Here is a 24,102-nt window from a genome sequence, read left to right as displayed (position 1 = left end):
TGCAGAGACAGTGTAGCTCACTGTCATAAAATTCCATTATTAAAGAAGTACCATATGTATTATTTATTAATTTTTAGTTCTGAAGTTGTATCTTACTTATCCCTCTTCCATTTCCTTAGTACCAGGATTGCAGATATCTGTTCACACATCCAGTTCATCATTATCTTACGTTTAAATATTAATTTATTAAAATGCATAATTATAATTCTGAAAAAAACTATAGTGATCTTTGCCAACAGGAGTTACAAAAGCATATCAGATTTAGCTGCCTGGGATAGAAAGCCCAGGATTAAACACAAGGGCCGCCAGGCTCTTATTTCACTTCCTCTCTAGAAGGTAGGTTTTGGGGGTTGAAGAAAGTCATGTCTCCTTTATGAGAAGATCTTCCTGGAATCATTACACTAATAGGCTTGCAGTCTTAAGGACTTAAAGGCAGGTGACAGTGTGTACCTTTTTCCCGAGCAGCTCACTAGAACACTAAAAATGAGGACTATTATTTATTTATCTATCTATCTATCTATCTATCTATCTATCTATCTATCTATCTATCTATTTATATGATTTACTTGTGTGCATGTGTGTTTGTGACATGGCATATGTCGAGAGCAGAGGATGGAATGAGGGGATTAGTTCTTTCCTCCCATCTCGTGACTCCCCAGAAGTCTTTGCCTGCTGAGCCATCTCACCAGCCCAAGTGGATTAATTATTCAGACTCAGGACAATATAGATAACGTGTGGCCATCTTGATGCCTACTTAAACATTAACCTTAATTTGGAGAACGAAGAAACTGTATTGCGAGCTCTCTGAAGGCAACAGTATATAAAAAAAAAAATGATAAGAAGCGAAAAGGCTACCTCAGGAAGAATTTAGAGAGGACTTAATGACCTCAGGTACCATAGTAATAAAAGGCAATTTAAATGTTAAAATAAAAGACAATGAAGGATAAATAATTTAAATGATAGATTATTTTGTATGCTGTAAGAATCTCAGGATTTAGTCATGGCCTTTAGTTTACTGTTAAGGTTTTAGGGCAATGTGTGTGCTGTGGCCTAGTTTTGATTCAGAGGTATCATTTTAGTTGCTATACTCCGCCTGTAGACCTTAACAGGACTGACGCCATGTTAAAGCTACCATTCTGACCTTAAAATCCAGCATGCAGGCTCCCACACCTGCCAAAAAAGTAACAGTTCTTGCCATTGCTCCAGTAAAGTCCCGGAGTGAAAAGTCCCTAGATTTAGTAACTTTGTCTTTTGACTTCTGTAGCTCTGCTTCTTGCTAACTGAAGTGTGACAACCAAGATGTGTTTGCTTGTGTGTGTGTGTGTGTGTGTGTGTGTGTGTGTGTGCACGTACACCTAAAAGATAGAGATCTGTTAAGGCTTAGGGCTGCATGATTTGGACAAGGTCCCTATGAAGCAATCAGCTGGCGATAAGGACTTCCGTTTTGGCTCTAAGAATGTGGGTGTGGTCACCTCTGGTGGGTTTACCCCACAGCCCTGGTTCTTCGTGATTGACTGGAAAGGAGGAAGACTCAGAACGGAAGGGACTATTTGATAAGTAAAACAGAGCTTTGAGGGGTTCTTAAAGGAAAATTGTGGCATCATGTACTGTTAGATGCAAGTAAAATCCAGACTTGTAGACAAATGACTTAGTATACGCGCATGTCTTGATACAGCAAATAAAAAAGCTGCTTAGTTTCTATTCTAGGTGACTGGGTGCTTAGGAAACTTCCATTTCATTGTAGATATAGAGCTTTAGAGACTGATAATCTAGTGAATATATTGATAAATTCATACACATTGCATCTGGGCCCCTGAGAAGATATGCTTTGTATAAAATCACATATGGAGGAAGAAGAGAAAAAAGAGATTAAATACTAGAATGTAACTACAAGAAGCATTAATAAAGAAACATCAAAGATGGTTTTAAATATGAATTAGCCTTTTCTCAATATGATTGGTTGGAGAAAATGCAAAGAAAAATTGGCTCGTGGCTTTGTCTTTGTCGAAAAACAAGATGCAGACACAAACTGCTTGCTGGCCTCTCACAGTGGTTACATGTGATTTGGCCAGGAGGTTTCAGCGGAGTGCTCAGAGGGACTTAGAGGGCCACAGGAGGCAAGCTAAGTGTGTGCGCATGGTTAAGTATGTACAGGAACGGAAGGAGAGTGGGACCCATGTGGGCAATGAAAGCAACAAGTACACGAAGCTGAGAGAAGGATTCCAGCTCTGATGAGGAGGAGCGTGAAGCCACAGCAGAGAGCTATGATGGGGGGAGAGTAGCAATGCTCTCAGGGGGAGGAAATCCAGGCTTGAAACTCAAAGAAAATTCCTTTATTTTGATTTTAAGCTTTTTTGTTTTGTTTTAGAAATTCGAAATAATATCATTCCCCCATTTCCTCCAGCCCATTCTAAATAGTTATACTTCTACCAAATGATAAGTATTGATCTTGTCTCTCACCAAAGAACAGAGAGAATTGTAGAACACTACAACAGTCAAAACACGGACCATGAGACCATGGAGTGCCCAGCCTCAGCAGATACATCATCTACAACATAATCCCTGCAGGGAGATCTCAGGGCTCATAGGGAGGGAACAGTGTAGGAGCCAGAGAAACAGAAAATTTGCTGTGAGATTGTGTCTCCTAAGACGGTCAGAGAAGCTATACCCATGAAGTCTCTTCAACAAGGGTGCGTAATTAAGAACCAAATTAGAAGGTCATAGACACGGCCCAGCTGGAGACCCATACCCTAAGAGGGAGCTCCCCACTGAGGGCCAGGACCCAGAAGCGGGATACGCAGAGACCTAGGATAGAACCATACAAGAATGGCAAAAAAAAAAAAAAAAAAAAAAAAAAAAAAAAAAAAAAGCCAACAAAATGATTTCTAATGATCTTCTGCTATCTTCATATATTGGTGATTAGCTCAATTGTCATAAGAGAGGCTTCATCCAGCAACTGATGGAAACAGAGGCAAAGACCAGCAGCCTAATATTAGGCAGAGCTCGGGGAATCCTGCGGAAGGGGTGAGAAGAAAGATCATAAAACTCAGTGGTGTCAAGGGTACCACAAAACAAACAAACAAACAAACAAACCCACAGAACAAGCTAACCTGGGCTCACGGGTACTTACATATACTGAACTGACAGTCAGGGAGTCTGAATGGGACTGACGTAGGCCCTCTAAATATATATTACAGTTGTGTAGCTTGGTCTTCGTGGGGGGTCTCCTAGCAATGAGAGCAGGGGATGTCTCTGACTCTGTTGCCTGCTTTGGGGACTTATTTTTTTTCTGCAGGATTACCTCATTCAACTTCGGTGGTGGAGGGGATGCCCGGTTTCACTGCAGCTTGATATGTCATCCATGGCTCGCTGATATCCAAGGGATGCCTGCCTATATCTGAAAAAAAAAAAAAAAAAAAAAAAAAAAAAAAAAAAAAAAAAACAGTAGAGGAGAGGAGTGGCTAGGGGTGTGTGTGTGCGTGTGTATGTGTGTGTGTGTGTGTGTGTGTGTGTTGGGGGGACTGCAAAGAAGAGAGGAAGGGGAAGCTTTGACTAGTATGTAAAAAGAAAAACAAAGGTCATCAAGAGACATGCTAATGTGAAAGGGGGAATCTCTTGGGTTCAGTTCTAGACAAAGAACTACAGAGAACCGAGGAATGTTTAAAACAGGAGAAATATTCCTCCTCAGTGGAAACCTCCTAAACTGATTACCTAAGATCAAATGGTCATCCCTGCAATCATACATACACAAAGAACTCTATATCCACTTGACAGGTTGTATTTCCATATTTAGAAATGTGCACGCGAGCATGTGCGCACGCACACACACACACACACACAAACATACACACTCACACACACATGTAGTAATGCAGCAACGATTAAAGAAATTGAGTCCATGAATTTGAGAGAAAACCAGATCTTCTATTTTAATAGGAAGAGAGGAATCAGGGACCTAAATATAACCTTTCCTTTTGGGAGGAAATTGTGTTCTCCTCTCATGTTCACATGGTCGGATGGAAAACTGAGGCGAGGCAGAGGGATTATTATAGGAAACACACATCAGGCCGTTTGCTTCCAGACAGCTCGTGCTGCATTCTCCTGGAAGCCACTGATATCTAACTGCTTTGCTGAAAGGAAGAGTCGGTTTTCTCACACGAACCAAAGGACACAGGTGCACCTTCCAGAGCTGACACTGTGCTGCTTCTGATGTCATCCTGCCCTTCCCACCATCCTTTGCAGATATTGCTCATCCTTGTGGTCCAAGATAGAGATCTACCTCCAGATGTGAGGCAAAAGAAGGCAAGAAGGATAAAATAGACAATAGCAGCAACAATATCAAAACAAGTACCTTCCCCTCCCCCTCGAATACCCTATACCTTCTGAACTCAAATCTCATGTATGTCTCTCAGAAGTCCCATTTAACTTGTCACCCTTGGACAGAGCTGTGTCACACATTCGTCTCTGGGAATAAGAAAATTTGAAGAATTGATGACTTTTGACTTGTCCTAGGGCAATGGCAAATAAGACTAGTGGTTCCTATAGATCATGACATAGCACAACTAAAATAGTGTCAATTAATCAGTTATGAAATAAAGTATTTTGGGCAGAGAAGGGAAGAAAAAAAGACTTGGAATAGTTGTCAGCAAAGAAGGTTATATGAAATTTAAAAAAAAATGATTGAGTAGTGTTGGTTTTCTTTAGAAATAACCTTTGCATGCTTTTCCAGAAAATCGGAGTGTAATTTTTTTTTATGTAAGGGTGATAATTCTTACTCTATCAACCTACATCAGAGAGGATTAGAAATCTAGTTCAGTGCATTCGTATGTGAAGTAGTTGGCAGAATTCAGGCTGATACTCTTTAAAAGTAAATCACCTAACTCGACATCAGTAAGTCGTGGCCTGCATACTCTTTAGTCATAAAGAGTTATCTGTTTTGTGTATCTTTCGGTGTAGTTCCACTTTTGCGTTTGTGGTTAAAGAAGACAGAAAACCTCCTTCTGCATTGTTTGTAATCACTGTGCATTTTTATCTTAAAAAGAATCAGGGTGTCAGGATGGCAGAGTGTTCCAAGGCTCCAGATTCAAGAGGAGAGTGTCAGCAGGCTCAAAGAAAATGCTCAGGTTTTGGTATGTGTGATGACTCCCCAGTTCGTGTTATATGAGATTCCCGAGAGGGCCGACAGGCAAGTCTCTGCAGCTATATCTGCTTTCTGCGCCTTTTCTTGCTTTATTTTTCTTCCCTTTGTTTGCTTTGTATTGCAATTTGTTTGTTTTTGTTTTATCATATTATTTTATTATTATCCTTTGGATGCCTTTTCGTTTTCTGACTGGAGACAGTAAAAGGGTGGATCTTAGTAGGAGGGGATGCGGGGAGTAGTTGGGGGGAGTGGAGGGATGGGGAAACCTGGTCAGAATTTATTGTGTGAAAAACAAGATATCTATTTCAATAGAAGTAAAACAAAACACACAAAACAGAAACTCAGTGCGATCCCTTATTCTTCTTTTTATTACACATAGATAGGTGTAGACAGTTGCTCTCTCACTTCAGCTTAGAAGTCATGTTCGAACTTGAAATTCAGTGATTTCAACAATTCTCTGGAAAGCTAGGAGGATGCCCGCTTCACAGCTGCAAAGCCAGACTGCCAGCCGTGTTTACTTTCTGCTTCCCAGCTTCAGGCTGACACGTATAAAAACCTTGTCACGAGTATGAAATTTCTGTAAGAAGGAAAATACCATATTTTAGTGCAGTCTTGCAGCTTTAAAGGGTTAAGAGTAGACACCAGTATTGCTAATCTCGCTCTGCTTTTTAAATTGGAATCACCTGTGCACATAAAACTTCAAACTAGGATGAGCCTCGGTACCTATCTCTTTAGATCCTGTCACTAGAATACGTGATATGATTTTGTCAGTCTCCGTATTATCAATATGTCCCTTTACAAGTTTTCAATGGCAGCTTAGCATTACACGAGAAAGCACTAGTTCTTTTTAATATTCTGAGGTTCATTACTGACAATCAGAAATATTTAAATCCATATATATATATATATATATATATTGGTTTTGCTTTGTTTTTCTTTTCTATTTAAGTGTAAGTCCTATAGAATCACAGAGATCTAATCTGAAGTCTTCTAGTAGGATGTGTGTCCTGCTGATGTTTGGGAGTTACAGTGGCAGCATAGTAAACCCACATTTTATTTATTTTTTATTTTTTTTTGCCAAAAGCTTCCAAAGCCCAACTTTGCTCTCATTTCCTGGGGTCACTTAGCAGAGGAAAGGATAAACAGCAGGGAAGAGGAGTCATATTGTTTAAAGTGCACCCCTCCTGCTTTTAGAAAGAGACAAAGCTTATCTTTCCTTCTTAGAGAGTGGATGCAGTTTGTAGGTTGGTCTGCATTCAGATTTCCTGGTTAAGCTGAACGTTTGTAAATGATGTCATGGAAAAATCCAGCTTATATTTTGATTGTCAGATGAAAAAAATACATTATTTATAGTAAGGTGTTTAGTAAAATATAGTAGAAAGAGACTGGGCGGTGGTGGCTCACGCCTTTAATCCCAGCACTTGGGAGACAGAAGCAGGTGGATCTCTGTGAGTTCGAGGCCAGCCTGGGCTGTCTTCAGAGTGAGTTCCAGGAGAGGTTCCAAAGCTATACAGAGAAATCCTGCTCCAAAAAAAAAAAAAAATAGCAAAATAGACTAGTGCTTTGCCTATAAAGGAGTGGAGCTGGTATTGTCTCCAAGCCCAGAACAGAAATGGTGCTGAAATTCTTGGTCCACAGAAATAAACTTACTTGCTGCTCCTGAGTTTAAGGAAAGATGAGATATCGATAGATTTTTTTCCACTGGACTGTGGTTTAATCACAAAAATTAATTTCTAAAAAATATTACTATTATCCAAGTAATAATAAATGAGGCTGTTATTTTTATTATTCTCATAAATGTGATTTAACAAACTAGTAATTTCTATGACTTTATGAAAATTATTTCATACAAAACAAGATCACGAGAAAGGTTTACACAGTGTATCTTGTGGGATGCGTATCTGTGACAAAGTAGACACGGAAGGTTCTGATGTCTGTACATGTCCCCCAAAATTTATGTATAGAAAGGCCTCGTCCCAATGCAGCAGTGTTAGGAAGAAGGGCCTGTGCTGGCAAGATTTTACATCAAGTTGGCATGAGCTGCCTTCATCTGGAAAGAAGGAACCTTAATGGAGAGAAAACGTCTCTGTAGGATTGACCTGTAGGCGAGTCTGCAGAATGTTTTGTTCACTGATAATTGAAGTGGGAAGGCCTAGCTCACTGAGGGCTTTGCCACTCTTGGGCAGGTGATCTCGGCTGCGAGAGAAAGCAGGCTGACAAAGCCATGGGCTGCACACAGTAAGTAGCACTCCTCCACGGCATCTGCTTCCGTTTCTGCCTCCTACCTACAGGTTTCTGCTCTGACTTCCCGTGGACTGAACTGTGGAAGTGTCAAGGAGAATAATCCTTCTACCCCACAGGTTGCTTTTGGCCATAGTGTTTTGCCACAGCAATAGAAACCTACTAGGACAGTTTCCTGGGGAATTCTCAGGTTATCATGAGTTGATTAATGCCTTACTTGAACATGCTGCCCTCTCTGAAGGCACATGAGGGCATGTGCCTTGGACACGACCTTGCTCCTCCTCATCTGTACCCAGGATACTACAGTAAGGTGTCATCTTGAAACCTGGGACTGACACTAGCTCCTTGGCGACAGACTTCCCAGCATCCATAACAGCAAGATATATTCTTTATATGTTAACTAGTTATGGGAAGTTTCTTGGGGTGATGGGAACAAACCTCTGTCTGTTGCAGTTAGGATACCCATAACAGAACAAGTCAATAACTAGACTGCAGCTTACCTTGATGAACTGCTGAGTTTATTGGGCTACTTACAGGAGCATAGGTAAGGTGCTATTTAGATGAGCCTCGGTCACTCAAAGGCAGTCAAATTACAGACAACAATAACTCAACATAAATGATGTCTCAAGAAAGGTGCATCCCTTGCCAAACATGTAGGCAGGTCCCACTAAAGTCTCCTTTTCCCACCAATAGTTTACTATTTATGAACTTGCAGAAGGGCCCTGTTTATCTTGTAACTTTCTGAGCTTCTCTGTAAGACTGGGTGGTTAGTTTCTCCTCTCCTCTCTCCTCTCCTCTCCTCTCCTCTCCTCTCCTCTCCTCTCCTCTCCTCTCCTCTCCTCTCCTCTCCTCTCCTCTCCTCTCCTCCCCTCCCCTCCCCTCCCCTCCCCTCCCCTTCCCTCCCCTCTCCTCTTCTCTCCTCTTGAATCAGTGGATAATGGCAGTGCTCAAAGGTGCTAGATTACCTTAACATGCAGTAACAAAATGTGTGGGCTGGAGAGTTAGCTTGGTGGGTGATCCACCTGTCTCGCAAGAATAAGGACCTGGTTTTGATTCTGAGGACCTACATCACACAGCCCGCTGGCATGGTGGTGATAGATTTTTGCAGTTCCAGAACCACAGACACAGACACGAGTAGATCTTGGGGGTTTTCTGGTCTGCTTCTCTAGCTTTCTTGTCAAGTTCCACGCCAGAGAGAGAGAGCCTGTCTCAGAATAGATTTCCTCAAAAACTCAAGCGGATTGTTGTTGAGGAACAGTACCTAAGGATGTCTTCTGGCTTCTAAATTCAGGTGTGTACTATAGACATGCCCATGCCTCTATATGCGTGTGCTTACACACACACACACACACACACACACACACACACACACACACACACACACCACATCCCGAAAATGTATTAATAAATGCAAATTCACGAGGAATTCTTGAGCAGCGTGAAGATTCATAAGGTACAGTGCTCACATCAAAGAGCAAAGCATTTTAAGTAAATGCAGAATGCTGTGTCTCTCATTTGTCTACATAACCTAATGAGGAGGATGCTACATGGGGTCTTATATCATTGTGGAAAACTGATGCAAAATTGCTGATATTTTTTGGAAATCTTTAGATATTTTTATAGAGAATAGAAGACAAGGTCAGCATTTTACAGCATTCTCCCTGAAACATCAACCCTGTGGTCTTCTGCAAACTCATTGCTTTCGGCATGGGTGACCTCACATTGGGCCATTGGTGTTTATCATATTTATCAGGATTTTATTTTTGTTTTCCCTTGCTGTCTTTAACAAACATTTTTTTTTTTAAAAAAGATAGGTTTTTGTTGTTGTTGTTGTTTTTTAAAGAACAATGAGGCCTACCTGTCTTCTTCACACTGCTGGATGATTGTAGAAAATAGTTCTGATTCAGAAATAAAAGTCTGACATCATGGACCAGGTCAAGTCTCACCACACAAGAGATATTTAAAGTAGTCAGATTTTAACTTTAGACATGAAAGTTTAGTTTCAATGCTATGATTAGAAGTGTCTGCTGGAAATTCTGAGATACCAAGGGAAAAGAATGAAGCACACAAGGAGGAGACTATATTTATCACTTCTCCGTCTCCATCCCTTCCTTTGAACATTCACTCACCTTTCCATTTACATTTCAGTGACAACTTTGAGGTCTAGACTTCATTCTGAGCTTCATTCAATATTCTATACTCTTAATATTAGGTTTATTTATTCTTTTGGAATAACTAAAAAGTAATATTAAAAATATGACTGACATTCAGCTTAAATAGAAAGTATTGATGTGTATTTGCTATTAATAAACTTTTCTTTTTATAATGTTGTCTCTTCATCAAGTCATAAAAGATATAGGTAAAAGTTTAGGAAATACTATATTAAACATTTATATACAAAATGCATGCTTCATTAAAATAAGAGAAGCTGTGTGTTAAATTAAGTTTTCGGGGGAACAATTTGATTACTCCACTGAGTCCAATTGTGCAGCTATACAGAGTACTGTGCAGCTACAGCAGACTACCTTGCGGCTACAGCGGACTACTGTGCAGCTACAGTGGACTACTGTGCACCTATAGTGGACTACTGTGTACCTACAGCAGACTACTGTGCCTCTACAGTGGACTACAGTGCACCTACAGTGAACTACTGTGCAGCTACTGTACACCTACAATAAACTACTGTGTGGCTACAGCAGACTACTGTGCACCTACCAGGGACTACTGTGCACCTACAGAAGACTACTATAATCCTACAGCAGACTACCTTGCGGCTACAGCGGACTACTGTGCAGCTACAGCAGACTACTGTGCACCTACAGAAGACTACAGTGCACCTACAGCGGTCTATTGTGCACCTACAGTGGACTACTGTGCACCTACAGAAGACTACAGTGCACCTACAGCGGTCTATTGTGCACCTACAGTGGACTACTGTGCTTCCTCTTGCTTTGACTTAATCTTGTTTTGTTCTGTCCTCCTCTGCTCTTCTTCTTATTTCTACATATGCATTTTATGTTTCTATATGTCTTTAAAAATAATAAATTGTCAAAAATAAGCAGTATTTTCTTCTTTTAATTTGCATGAGTATTCTCTCGGCCTTCTCTGGATATATTTGTGCTGCTGTCATGCATCAGTCCACTGTAGGTCATTGAACTTCATAACGTGATTCCAGGCTTTATTACCCCATTTCCCTTAGGTTCCTTCAACTTCCATACCATTAACACTGTCATGGAAATGTGTACAAGTCACTTTCTGTGTGAGAAGCTTGCTACCATTCTGCTAGATTATAATGCATTTACTGTGTATTTCAGAAATGCACTAGGCCCATCTCTATTGTGCAATTCTTACTCCCATGTCTTGTGAAAAGTGTATTGTTTATGTCTCTCCTGGCTTTTCACCAGGACATATGAACAGTGGGCAGAGTTGGATTGAAAAGAGATACATACAGTCTGCATGCAAGGGCTGCTTCAAACAACTGGTCTTTGAGCTTGCTGCTTTTACCAGGTGAGACATTTGTATGATGTGCAGTTTGTGTGTAGCCAGGAGAATAAACCAAATGACCAGAAACACAAACCAACTTTCATTGAAATATCTCTGGTTTCTGATTTTGGGAAATTGATAGAACAGGACAATGTGGCAGAAGTGACAAGTGTCTCTTCTGGTCAGCCCTGGAATTATTAATGTGACCTTGCTGGGATGCTCTTTCCATTTGCCATATGACCAGTGATCTTACAGATAATATTTACAGTCTGCATGCAGACGTGAAGACCGTAACGAGAAAGCGTGTCACAGAAACCACGACATACATGTAGTGTGAGTAAAGGAGATCTGTGTTGAATGAAACACACTAAGGTTTTTGAAATCTTTTGTTACCAGAGGATAATAGTCTAACCTTATATGTAGCAGATCACACATGATATCCATATGAACACATCTCTTTATATATATGTATGTGAAGATACACCCAATGATTGCCAACCCTGGACTACTGCTCATCCACACAGACTTTTCCTGATGTTCTATACATTCTCGCTGACTCACAGTGCATAGCCGCAGTCGCTACCTTTTCCATTCTTAAGTGTGTATAGTATAAAGCTTGTCTCCTTTTCCCAAGTTTATTATTATAATTTAATAGTTTTTAATTTTGAGGCTAGATCTTTGTTGTTATGACAGTCTCACATTTGTTATTGCTATTTAGAGGAAAATTATTTTAATAGGTTTGTCATTAATATTTATTGAATTAGATATTTCCATGTAGATGACAATAATAATAATAATAATAATAATAATAATAAATTTTCCTTCAATTCATACAGCAGGTATTTTCTTGTACTGTGATAATACTGTAAAATTCTGAAGGCTAAAATGTGGCCATAACTTAGTTCCTGAATTGAATAAGAAGGATTCTAACCTTTTTTCACTACTTAGAAGTCAAAGCAGCTGCCTTGCATTTTTGTTTTGCCAATACGCTCTTTAAATTTAGAGTTAGGAGTTGGAGTTCATAAGCTTTTTTCTCCCGTTTAGTGTATGAACATGCTAAAATATAGCAAAAGAATTTTAACTCATCCTGGAAACATTTGAGTTTGTGCAACGAGCTGCTTCTGTTTGGAGGTAGCAATTTCCCAGAATACTGTTGGGCTTAATTATATAGTGCTTTGTATAAAATTTGATATCTATATTTATAATAAACGAGATCCATTATTTTCTGATTTTGCTTTTATAGTTTTGAAACTCATAATTTGATAATTAAAAATGATAAAATTCATTTGCAAAATGAGGGCTTTTGGAAGCCTTTTAAGATAGGAGCTAACTTCACCTTTTGTTCTAAAGGATATTTGTCTACTCGAGTTTCCTAGGTATTGTGTCAGTATTCAAGTTTTGTAGTATTTTATTTATACTGTTAGGATTCTTAAATTAATTAATAACTATTATTCTATTTTTTATTTTCTGGTTTATTTTACTATATATTTTATGGACAAAATTGTTCTTTTTCCATGTTGCACATATCTTTTATCTATCTCTAAACTTTTATTTTTACTGAATATTTATATACATTTTATCGATTATTTCAGTCATCTTTTACCTTATATTTTGTAAAAAAAAAGTTTAGTTTATTCTCTGGTAACTGAATACATACATACATATATACATACATACATACATACATACACACACACACATATATATATATATATATTATATGTACTTCCCTTCCCCCTTCTCTTATCCTCCCTTTCCTCACCCACTCCACTTGGAACCCTTCTGCTTTTCAACACATCCCTTCCACTTTTCTTTGTAATTACCCACTGAGTTTAGCTGTTGTTGCTTGCGTGTTTCATGGGAAATGCTGCAGGCATTCCATAGCTGAAGTTAGCAAAACATAAAAGGTGCATGGCTGTAGAAATACTGAAAGGACTGAGTAGTTCCCGTGGGTTCTGAGAAAAACGTAAAGCTCTGCTGGCGCCCACACACATTTCTCAGTGTGGGCTAAGACCCATTTTTAGCTGGAGTGGAGGCCTCTAGCAATCACTCTGCCACAGGTGGGATTTTACCACAATGTTGCGCATAGTACTAAATTATGAATGTATTGTAATTTATAATTACAATAAACTCAATTATGAATGGTGGTCATGAATTAGTTTTGTCAGATGGATGATGCTATTAGGTTAAAAAGTCGGTGATGTCTAAAGTTGACAAGCGTCAACTAGAGACGCAGCTCTCTTTCTCAGAAGCAACCAGCTTTGTGGAGGTCCCAGGTAAGTCTTAGACAAAGGTCATGTTTCCCTCCCCCTCCCTCCTAGCCAAGCGTGTTGTATGTGTGTTCACACTCCTGTGAGTTTTCCTGCTGAACAAGAAGCTTTTTGCTTGTGCATCACGGAGGATTGCGTTATCAGTCAGATCGACTCAGGGAATAGAAAATCTCTTTCCGCTTTCCCAGTGTCTGGCTTTCTCATGACTGGTTTCATTGAACTTAAAAGAAATTCTGCTTTGTATTGGTAAGAATAGGATTCAATGCAGCTTTTTAGAAATGTCCTATCAAGTCTAAGAGTTATAAGACATTCCCAGATGCTTCTTTTGGATCTCCAGAAGGTAGGTAGCAAGGAGAAACTCAGATGAGAGGGGAGATAAGGGGCTGGGAACACAGGTATCATGAGGGCTCCTGCATCTCATTTTGATAGGGTGCTTTAAGTGGTGGCGGTGGTTGGGGGGATAGCATCTTGTTTACTGGCCCAGATGGCTGACTTCACAACTGCTGACGAATCTCTACCCCAGGTGCTCTATCTTGGGATAAAGGTGGGCTGATTTCTTGCTGCTAACTATCCACTTATCAAATCAGTAGGCTCAGCAGCTGTGCTTCACGATGAGACCCCACATGCCAGGTTGTAATCACACTGAAATCTTTGCGGAAATAGTTTCTGAAGAAGAATACCATTTAAATACAGATATTTACCAGGTACAGTACCCTGATTGAAAAAAGTCATACAGACATCAAATTATTTTTATGATTTTCTTCCTTTATTTAATTATTTTCTTAAATTAAAATGTGGTAAAGTAAATCAGTTAACTTTATTGGGAGCTCCTGCGTTGTTATTATGAAATATAAAAAAGTATGTCTCTATTAAAATACAGCTGTGCAGTTCTTTTTTCTAGATACACCATGTACACACATGTTTACATTGAAATAATTGTATATATAATTATGTTATAAATAGATATAGTAATATTAATAAATAATATTCCATAACTCACTAATCTTGGCCTGGGGATGGGTTGGTTTTGGTAGTAGTCAAAGGTGGGCAATCTACTTCTATTTCAGTTAGCTGTGACACTAACGTTCAACATACGCACTCACAACCTGATTCTTCTCGGTGAAGGAGACGTTATGATAAAAAGATATGATAGATTGCCAGACAGATCAGAAAACGCATCTAGTTCTGGAAGAATTTACCAGGATTCACAAGACTTATGTGATAATTCAGAGTTGTATTTTAGAGGCCTTCTTTCGACCTTTGCAAAGATAATAGTCTTTAATAAAGTCTATCCTTCAAAAAGTCTGTCTCTGTCTCTGTCTCTGTCTCTGTCTCTCTGTCTCTGTCTCTCTCTCTCTCTCTCTCTCTCTGTGTGTGTGTGTGTGTATGTGTGTGTATGTGTGTGTGTGTCCAGAAGAATCCATGTAAATCTTATGCCTTTAGTGTTTAATAGGTTCTATTTTGAGGCTGTGTTCTTTGGGAAAGCTGAACCTTGATTTCTAGTTTATATGTTTAATTGAATTTCTACCTGGTAATGGCTTACGCTTGTAAAAACAGTCTAAAATTGTCACTTGAAGAGATGAACTTTTATTGAATCACCTTTATTTATAGCACATTCTGCTTCTGTAATTAACAGAGAAAATGAAGACAAGCTCGTGAAGTTCATTTCGGTGCTAATTACTTATATTTAGCGTTGACTTGTATATAAACAAGTGTTTTCAAATAAAAAAAGTGACGACTAAAACTTTCATTGAGGGTATTTATGCTAACTAATAATGCTACGGATTTGATATATTTGTTATATTGTTATTGAAGAACATTATGGTTGTGTAAACATCTTGTCAATTATTAAATAAGCTACTGAATAACGTATGAAAAGACATCAAATGAGTTCTGAAATAATTGTATGTCCTTATTAAGATGTAGCTGTCCAAATGAACTTATAAAACGTCTTTTCCTTATAGGATACAAGTAAGATTTCAACTACTTGACATTAATTTCATGTGTTTTCTTTCTACCATAATGGTACTTTGCAAGAAAAACTGTGACTGACCAGAAACTAAGCCAATTAAATCTATGTATTTTTGATGAAGTTTTAGACTTTTCTTTTTAAATTTAAAAATCATATATAACACTTAGACTATCATGGGTGTTAAAATATAATTGTAAAAATATCTGTGAATATCTCAACCTTTATATTTGTGAAAAGATGAAAAGTATGGTAACGAATAATAGACTACATGTTCTACTTTGGATCCATATTAATGCTGAAGAACTTTTATGTGTTTTATTAGAGAAAGTGATATTTCTATACTTTTGAGGGGCATTGATTTAAATTAAAATTTAAGGTCCTTGGATGCTAAAGCAAAATAATATTATTCATAATTAGTATGCTAACTCATTTCTCAGCACTTACATAGAATTTTAAAAGAACCTTGTTAATACTTTCCCTAATTTACAGTAGCGTGACTATAAAAGTCAACTTTGCTTTTTATTTGAACTTTTCTCAGTGGATGTAGTCCCAGACTGTGATCATTCACAGAAGAGTTGTCTTACCTCAATGAATCTCAAATTTCTAAGGGGCTTGAAGAACACTTTGAAGCTGCTTCTTTTAAAATACAGATCTTAAATTTTCCTGCGGCACTGAATAGCATGGAGACGTATGTAGCCTCGATGTTCTTACATTTGGGTTCAGCTAACTCTACCATCACTGAATTTTTATGGATTTATCAATAATAAAAAGCAGCTCAAACATTTGCTCTGCACAGTGCATTATACCTTGTGATATTAGTTTGCTATGGCCTCAGAGTAGTGTTCCGAGCTAGGTGGCCTGGAACAGCAGCCCTCTACTCTCTGATGATTCAGAAAACCCCAAGTTCAGCAGCAAGCTGTTGGCAAAGTTGATCCTTTGTGATGGCTTCAAAAGAGAAGTTCTGTCCTGTCTTCTAGTGCCTGGTGACTGCCAGTCATGCCTAGTCCACCATCCCTCACTTATCTCTCACTTCAGTCCCGTCTCTCAGCTTCCTGCTGATTTCTTCTGTGTTCAGATACATTCTTTTCTAAATTGTTGAAAACCCATCCCCCGGGATGTAGATCTACTTGAATGCAGTGTGAGCTCCATCCTGGTCTTAATTTTACTAACAAAACTCCACAAAATATTGTATTCATAGTCCCATGGTATATGCAATTCTTTTGGGGAGTGGCACTGTTTAATACATGACAGGTGTGATAAATTCTTTATCACATTAAATGTTATAGGAAGAAAATCAGTCTTTCTAGGTATTAAGATAGAATAAAATTTTTTAAAAAATATTTATTTATTCATTTATTTACCTATTTATCCATTATTATGTATATAATATTCTGTCTGTGTGCATGCCCGCACGCCAGAAGAGGGCACCAGACCCCACTACAGATGGCTGTGAGCCACCATGTGGTTGCTGGGAATTGAACTCAGGACCTTTGGAAGAGCAGGCAATGCTCCCAACCCCTGAGCCATCTCTCCAGCCCCAGATAGAATAAAATTTAAGACTGTCTCAGTCACTGTTCTATTATTGTGAAGGGGCAACATGACCAAGCAAACTTTTATAAAAGAAAATATATAAATGTGAGGGGCGGCTTGCTTGGCGTGGGAGGTCCTTCTGTCTATGTGTTGCTTTTTTGGTTAATGAATAAAGACGCTGCTTTGCGCCTATGGCAAAGGCAGAAGAGAGCTAGGAAGGAAAAGCTAGGCTGAATGCTGGGAGAAAGAGGGCAGAGTCAGAGAGAAGCCATGGAGCCACAGGAGACAGACGCTGGGAACTGTACCGGATAAGCCACAGCCACGTGGCAATATACAAATTAATAGAAATGGGTTAAATTAATATAAGAGTTAGCCAATAAGAAGCTAGAGCTAATGGGCCAAGCAGTATTTAATTAATACAGTTTCTGTGTGGTTCTTTCGGTTCTGGGTGGTCGGGATGAACAAGTGGCTCTCCTTCTACACTTGCTCACAGTTTCAGTTTTAGAAGTTTAACCCTTATCAACACACCTGGGATCGCCACAGCAGAGAGCATAGCAACAGGTAGGAATGGTGCTGGAGGAGTCATTGAGAGCTTTATTCTGATCTACAGTTAAAAGAGAGAGAACCTGGGCCTTGGCATGGACTTTTGGAACCTCAATGTCACCCTCAGTGGCACCCTTCCTCCAACAAGGCCACACTTCCTAATCCTTCTAATCCTACCAGAGATCCGCTCTCTGGTGACAAACATTTGAATATATGAGCCTATGGGGCCGTTCTCATTCAAACCATAGCAAGGACACCTATTACTGATCAAGCCTTACTTATTAACGTGTGAGTTTACATTTCCCTGGAAAGCCTTGTGAATTAATGCTGATATTATCTCCACCATGTATAGACGAGTTAGTATAAGCACATAAGGTGTTTTGTAAGTTATTAAATCTTAGAAGTACTTTTCTATCCACATAGTCTAGGCCAGCTCTCTCAACTGCTGACATATTACCAAGGAGAAGGAGAGCAAAGCAGACGCTCAGTAATTCTTGTGCTAGGAAACTTCAGTTTAATAGCACATCCCTCTGGTGTTTTTAAAGAGATGATTCTTTGTTTTTCCTCATTAGAGAACAGAAGATAGGAAATGGAAATTTCCCCAGGCTTCTATTACTTACTTGTAATGTTCAAATTGTGGGGTTGCTTCGGAACATCCCCTCTTTAACGCCTTCTACATCCTAAGGGTCGTGGAATTTAATAATTTTTTAGGATTCAGGAACAGTATTTCTAGCATAACCTCTCGGTTTCTAAAAGTAACCTTTTGTGGAACTGTGAAACAAATCAACTTCATTTATCTTCAATTTATGTTATTTAATCTATTTGCTAAAATATGTTTGTACCTTTAATATGCTGTAGGAAATCCTGTGAAGTAGTGTCACAAGTCAAAATAAAGAAAAAAGAAACTTAATAGCTTGTAACTTGTGAGACATGTATAATTAATAGAACTAAATTGATTTGGGAAAAGATATGTATTAATTAATTTTGAGGATTGTGTTACAGGACCTACCATGTGTACAAAGCAGACGCTTTGTTGTCTATTATCATCTACCTATAATCTGCTATAGCTATCCATCTGTCTGCTGTGTGCTATCTACCTGTCTTTCACTCCGTTTTCACATATGTTTGTCTATGTGTATGTGTGTGTGTTTGTGAGGGAACTGGGTTGTAAGCACATTTCAGCACTGTTGAGCATGCAATTGTAGAACAAATGATAAAAACCCAGAGACAGATGTTGGGTTTCAACCTGAAGGTCAGAAAAGTGCAGCAGCCAACCTTTTACCCATTTCAGATCTTCAGACCAAAACCTTGAGATCCTGACTCCAGGAATCCTCAAACGCCATACTCTAGTCAGTTCCTGTCTCTTCCCTTTTATATTCCTCTCTTTGTCCAGTTACACAGCTCTTGCTCTTGTCTCCACCTCCCTAGTGCTGGGATTAAAGGTGTGTGACTCCCAAACACTGGGGTTAAAGGTGTGAACCACCACTACTTGGATCTGTTTCTGGACTGATCCTGTGTAGCCCAGCTTAGCGTTGAACTCGTAGAAATCTATCTCTGTTCTCCCAAATTCTGGTATTAAAGGTGTGTGCCACCACCCCCTGACCTCTAGTGGCTTAGCTTTTCATTCTGGTCCTCAGGCAAGCTTTATTTATTAAAACACATGATGGAGGACTCTCATTGGTTAATTAATAAAGAAACTGCTTGGCCCAATAGGTCAGAACATAGGTGGGTGGAGTAGACAGAACAGGATTGTGGGAGAAAGGAAGCTGAGTCTGGCAGACGCTTCAGGCAGTTGCCATAGGCACTCGCCATGCTTCTCTCCAAGACAGACGCAGGTTAAGATCTCTCCTGGTAAGCGACCACCTGGTGGTGCTACACAGATTACTAAATATGGGTTAAAGCAAGAAGTGAGAATTAGACAATAAGAGGCTGAAACTAATGGGCCAGGCAGTGTTTAAAAGAATACAATTTCCATGTAATTATTTTGGATGTAAAGCTAGCTGGGTGGCAGGACGCAGCCCTGCTGCTCCATCTACAAACACAAATAAAATATCATTACATGCAATGAAGTCAATCTGTAGTTTAATTCTCGTGGACTTAAAATTGAAAATAAATGCTCACAGATATTTTCAGACTGACCATTTTAAAATCCAAAAGCAAAATATGGAAGCTGAAATAAAGTTTGATAATGAACTACTTATTAAGGAACAGTGGCAAATAGAAACATTCAGAAATATTTTTCTGTCAGACATTTGTACCTCATGATTTAGAGAGAGAAAAATAAAACCCTCTGTCTCCTAAATTATTCTAAAAGTTTTTTTCCTACTTTGTATTTTGTACCCAATTGGCAGAATTGCCATAAGCATATTATCTCATATTTGCATTTTTGGCTTACAAAACTCTTTTATATATTTTGTCAGGAATGGTATATTAATAGAAGCAGTACAATTAATATGAAAAAAGCCATTAAATTCAGTTTGAAAGTTCCAGAAGAAACATGCCAATTGTTATAAAAGATTAAGTAAAAATACCAACTTTATCAAGAAAATTAAATAGAAGAGTATATTAACTGTTACGACTCTGTCTTTAAGTTCAATGCTTTAGGAAACAATTGTATACATAATAAAGTGTGTTCATCAAGAAGACATACAATTACACCTAAATTCTCCTTTGTCATCTAATGATTTTCAAGTCAACACTACTAAAGGTTTTGTAACACTAATAACTCCAGAATAATCACCTGCCATTTTCGGACACTTCATTCTTCTCAGATATAACACCCATCAGTACAGACTTTAGTTCAGTCCCACGTGTATGGGAGATCCAATGAAAGCTAGTCCATAGTAGAGGGCAGTAATCGGTACTTCATGTAAGCCTTCCAACTACAGTCTATATATGAGATAAAATAATATTTTTAATTTGATAAGACAGAATGAATCATTAATTTATTTATGGGATTAAAATGTTTAGTAATAATATGTGTTCACAGAATAAAGTTTCTGATATTCTTAGGATATGAAATTATTATTTGCAAATTTGAAATTTCATGTAAAATTTTTTTTAAGGTATGTTGCATTTCTGCCTTTTTCTGTCTCATGACAAGAACAAAATAAAAGGAGTATGGGGAGATTCCTTAGATTGAGTTAATTTGAAGATAGTCGCTGAAAGCTTTGAGCATATTTGAAGGAAGTTTCTTCGGGAATCAATGTTTTCAGAGGGAAGGAGAGGTGCTGAAGCGGACAGAGCATGAGGAGCAGTCAGCCACGGGCCTTCCCTGGCTGCATTCACAAGGTATAAGAGAAAATAGTCCATTAGATTTGCTTCAAGCTGAGCAACACTGTGAGTTTTTGTTTTGTTTTTGCTTTTTCCACCAACATGTACAAGTTCACTCTCAGCCAAGCATTGGATTCTGGCCGGGATGAGAGGAGAAGAAGCATTCTGCTGCAACCCAGACAATGCAGAGACCAAGCTGCTGCTGTACTCCATCACCATGTGCCATCTCCCTTTGCAGAGGGTGCAGGGAAAAGATTCCCAGTGTTACCAACCCCCGGGGAAATACAAATCAAACCACCAAGAGGTACCATCTCATCCTAGGAACAATGGTTGTTATCAAAATGATGTTATAAAGTAAAGTTGTTGATAAAAGGGACCACTTGCACTATCTTGTTGGAAATGTAAATTAATGCAACCCTTATGCGAAACAATAGTGTTAAAAATTACCCTCAAAAGTTAAAAATACTCTGTGAGTTCGAGACCAGCCTGGTCTACAAGAGCTAGCTCCAGGACAGGCTCTAAAGCTGCAGAGAAACCCTGTCTCGAAAAACCAAAAAAAAAAGTTAAAAATACAGTTGTCCTGTGATCCTACAACTCCATTACACTATACATATATATACAGCACATATATAGGCCACATAACCTTATTCATCAGCAGAGTCCAGGAAGGTTGATCATGTAGAAGCTAAAAGGGAACTGTTCTTACTACTGATGTCTGGGCAGAACAGTTGGGTACTGAGTTGGGAAACACTGAACAAGAAGTTCTGGTATGATATTATACAGCCCAGTGACTACAGGCAAGTACGGTGCAACCCAAACCCAGTAGAAAAGATTCAACATACAGGAATCAACATACAGGAATGATAAATGTTTGAAGGAATAATTGCTTTAACCAAACAAATATAAATCATGATATATCAAAATATCAAAATACTGCAAGACACCTCATCGAGGTGTAAAATATTTTGTGAAACTATTCAAAATAAATGAACCATGACATAAAAGCAGGATTTTTGTCTTCTATGGGAGCTTTATTATTATTTTTTTTTAATAAAAAAGCCTGTGTTATCTCACGAAACAATTCAAATAATAAATAACTTGGCAAGGCAAGGTAAACATTTAGTAAAATGTTGAAGCTAGGAGATGGTGGCTTATGCCTTTAATCTTAGCATTTGGGAGGCAGAGGCTGGTGGATCTCTGAGTTCAAGGCCAGCCTAGTCTACAGAGCAAGCTCCACGACAGCCAGGAACCCTGTCCTGAATGACTAAAGAATAAAAGTTTGTTGATACATAAAAAATTAATGAAAGTTATTTTCTTAAATAACTCCGTAGTTTGAATGGTGTTAATTTGAGAAAACAGACTTTAAAATTGTATCCATTTTATGTAGCAGAGAAAAATTCATCTTATAAGCTTAGGGATTTAAATATTTCAATCAATTTAGACAGTTTGTAGCATCAAAATGAGATCATTTAACTCCTAGAAAATAATTTTAATTCTAGTTTTGTTAAATAATCTTTCAAAATGTACGGTTCATCAGGTCTTTTAGAAGGCCACTACATCTATTATGGACTTTTTCCCTCTTTCCCAAAGGATATTTTGGGATTATAGGATAATATAACAAGGATTTGGTTCAGTGATCAGAGTCCATCAACCATAAGATTTTAGAATTAGAATTTAGGGGACTGAAGAGATGGCTCAGTGGTTAAGAGTACTGGCTACTCTTCCAAAGGACTTAGGTCCAATTCCCAGCACCCAAATGGCTGCTCACAACTGCCTGTAATTCCAGTTCTAGGGGATCTGACCTCACACAGACATACATGCAGGCCAAATACCAATTTATGTAAACTAAAAAATAAAATAAAAATGAGAATTAGAATTCAGAGTTAAGGAACACAAAAGAAGCCGAGCGGTGGTGGCACACGTCTTTAATCCCAAAATGCTATCTTGTGGGTGAATTTTAAGGCCCGAGTTCACAGACTTCAGCACAGGACTATTTCAGTATAAAGAATGCAGTTAGTTGCTTTGCTTTGACTTTCAGAACAACTGAGTGGTCCCATGAGATCTTAATCTCAAAGCAACAACACAATTATATCCCGCAAAGGTACGAGCTCATTTTTGGTTTGTTTTTTTGTTAACACACCATTGACATCTCTAATGCATTGGCTTCCTTTGCTATTTTGATTGCAATTAAATGGAGAAATTGCACAAGAGTGGTTAGCAAGGGTTTTGAAGGGGGTTGCACTGCCAACCTTTGTTTTTCGCCAGCCTCTGTCTTAGTGCTTACAGTGTAGGCTCACAGTTTTTTTTTGTTTGTTGGCCTCTCCTAGGAAACATTCGAACCTGTTGGGTGACAACATATCTTAGAACAAAATAAATTAGGGGAAATGTGACTGAAAACTTTGACTTTCCCTGTCGCTGCTGCGAGCACTGAGTCATAGTTTAAAATATCCAGGGAAAATTTCTGACATTGCCAAAGAAATAAATACAGTGTTAACATAAAATCATCTCTGGGTTCTGCAGAGTGACACTTCATTATAAAATGTGGTTCTAAGTCAGGAAGCAAGCTTGAGTCCCATTCCTCTCTAAATAGCACGATTTGCGGGCAAAGCAGAAGCGTATACATGGTTTCATCTTATCTCACTGTATCAAAGAGGAGGTAAGAGTCAATTTTCAGCTTAATTCAGTATAACTAAGAACCTAATCAAAAGCCAATTTTCAATTTTCTTGGATAGTAAGAAAAAAAAATAAGACATGGGGTTACAGTCTCCAAATTGGCTATCTCCCGTGAAACTAATAGTACAATCTGAATCTGAAGGCAGCTCAGTCTTAACAATTTGCTTTTCTACCAATACATAGTCTACATTTGAACTGTAGTGGAGTGAGCTGGAGATATAGCTCGGTGAAGTGCTTATCCTGCAAGACGGGGGGCCTAAGTGTGGATCCTGGGTTGGCTTTTTTGAGAAATGTCTCCTACAGGGTCATGTGGTTGAATATTTGGTCCCCGGTGGGTGGGAGGTTATGGACCCTTTAAGAGTAAGCATATCACTGGAGAAGGGTTTTAGGCTTCTTCTAGTTCATTCTTTCTGCTTCAGGGTTGCAGCTGAAAATGTGCTATTTCAGCTTCATGCTTTTGCCACCTGTTACCATGCGTCCTCCACCATTAGGGACCCCCCCCTCTGAAGCTGTAAGCCCAAATAAACTCTCTCAAATCGCTTTGGTCATAGGGTTTTATCTCAACGCAAAGCAACTAAGGTGCATCCCAGAAAAGTTAAATTTGTTAAGGAGTCTCTCATTCAAGCTCTCCGGGGGGTGAGGTGAGGAACAGAGATAGGAGAATCCGGGAAAGAACGTAGGACATCCAGCATGGCAGTACTGAGTGATGAATAAAATGAGATGTGTCTCAAACAAGGTCGAAGGTGACTACTAGCCCCTGGCGTCGACCTCCAGCTTCACAGGTGTGCCTGCACTCTTCCTCACACACCTGTTCTCGGCCCAATGATAGAACATAAAAAGTCTTTTCAGAGAAAGAACAGATACGCGGAATGCTGCAGCTCTGAAATCCCAATAGGAAAATATGGGCATCCCAGCAAAGGTCCCCATCGAGAAAGTCAAGGAGGAAATTCAGTTCAACATAACACAGAAGCTTATGT

Source organism: Arvicola amphibius, chromosome 18 (genome assembly GCF_903992535.2).
Source record: "Arvicola amphibius chromosome 18, mArvAmp1.2, whole genome shotgun sequence".
NCBI classification, from domain to species: domain Eukaryota; kingdom Metazoa; phylum Chordata; class Mammalia; order Rodentia; family Cricetidae; genus Arvicola; species Arvicola amphibius.
This window is presented reverse-complemented; position numbering follows the sequence as displayed.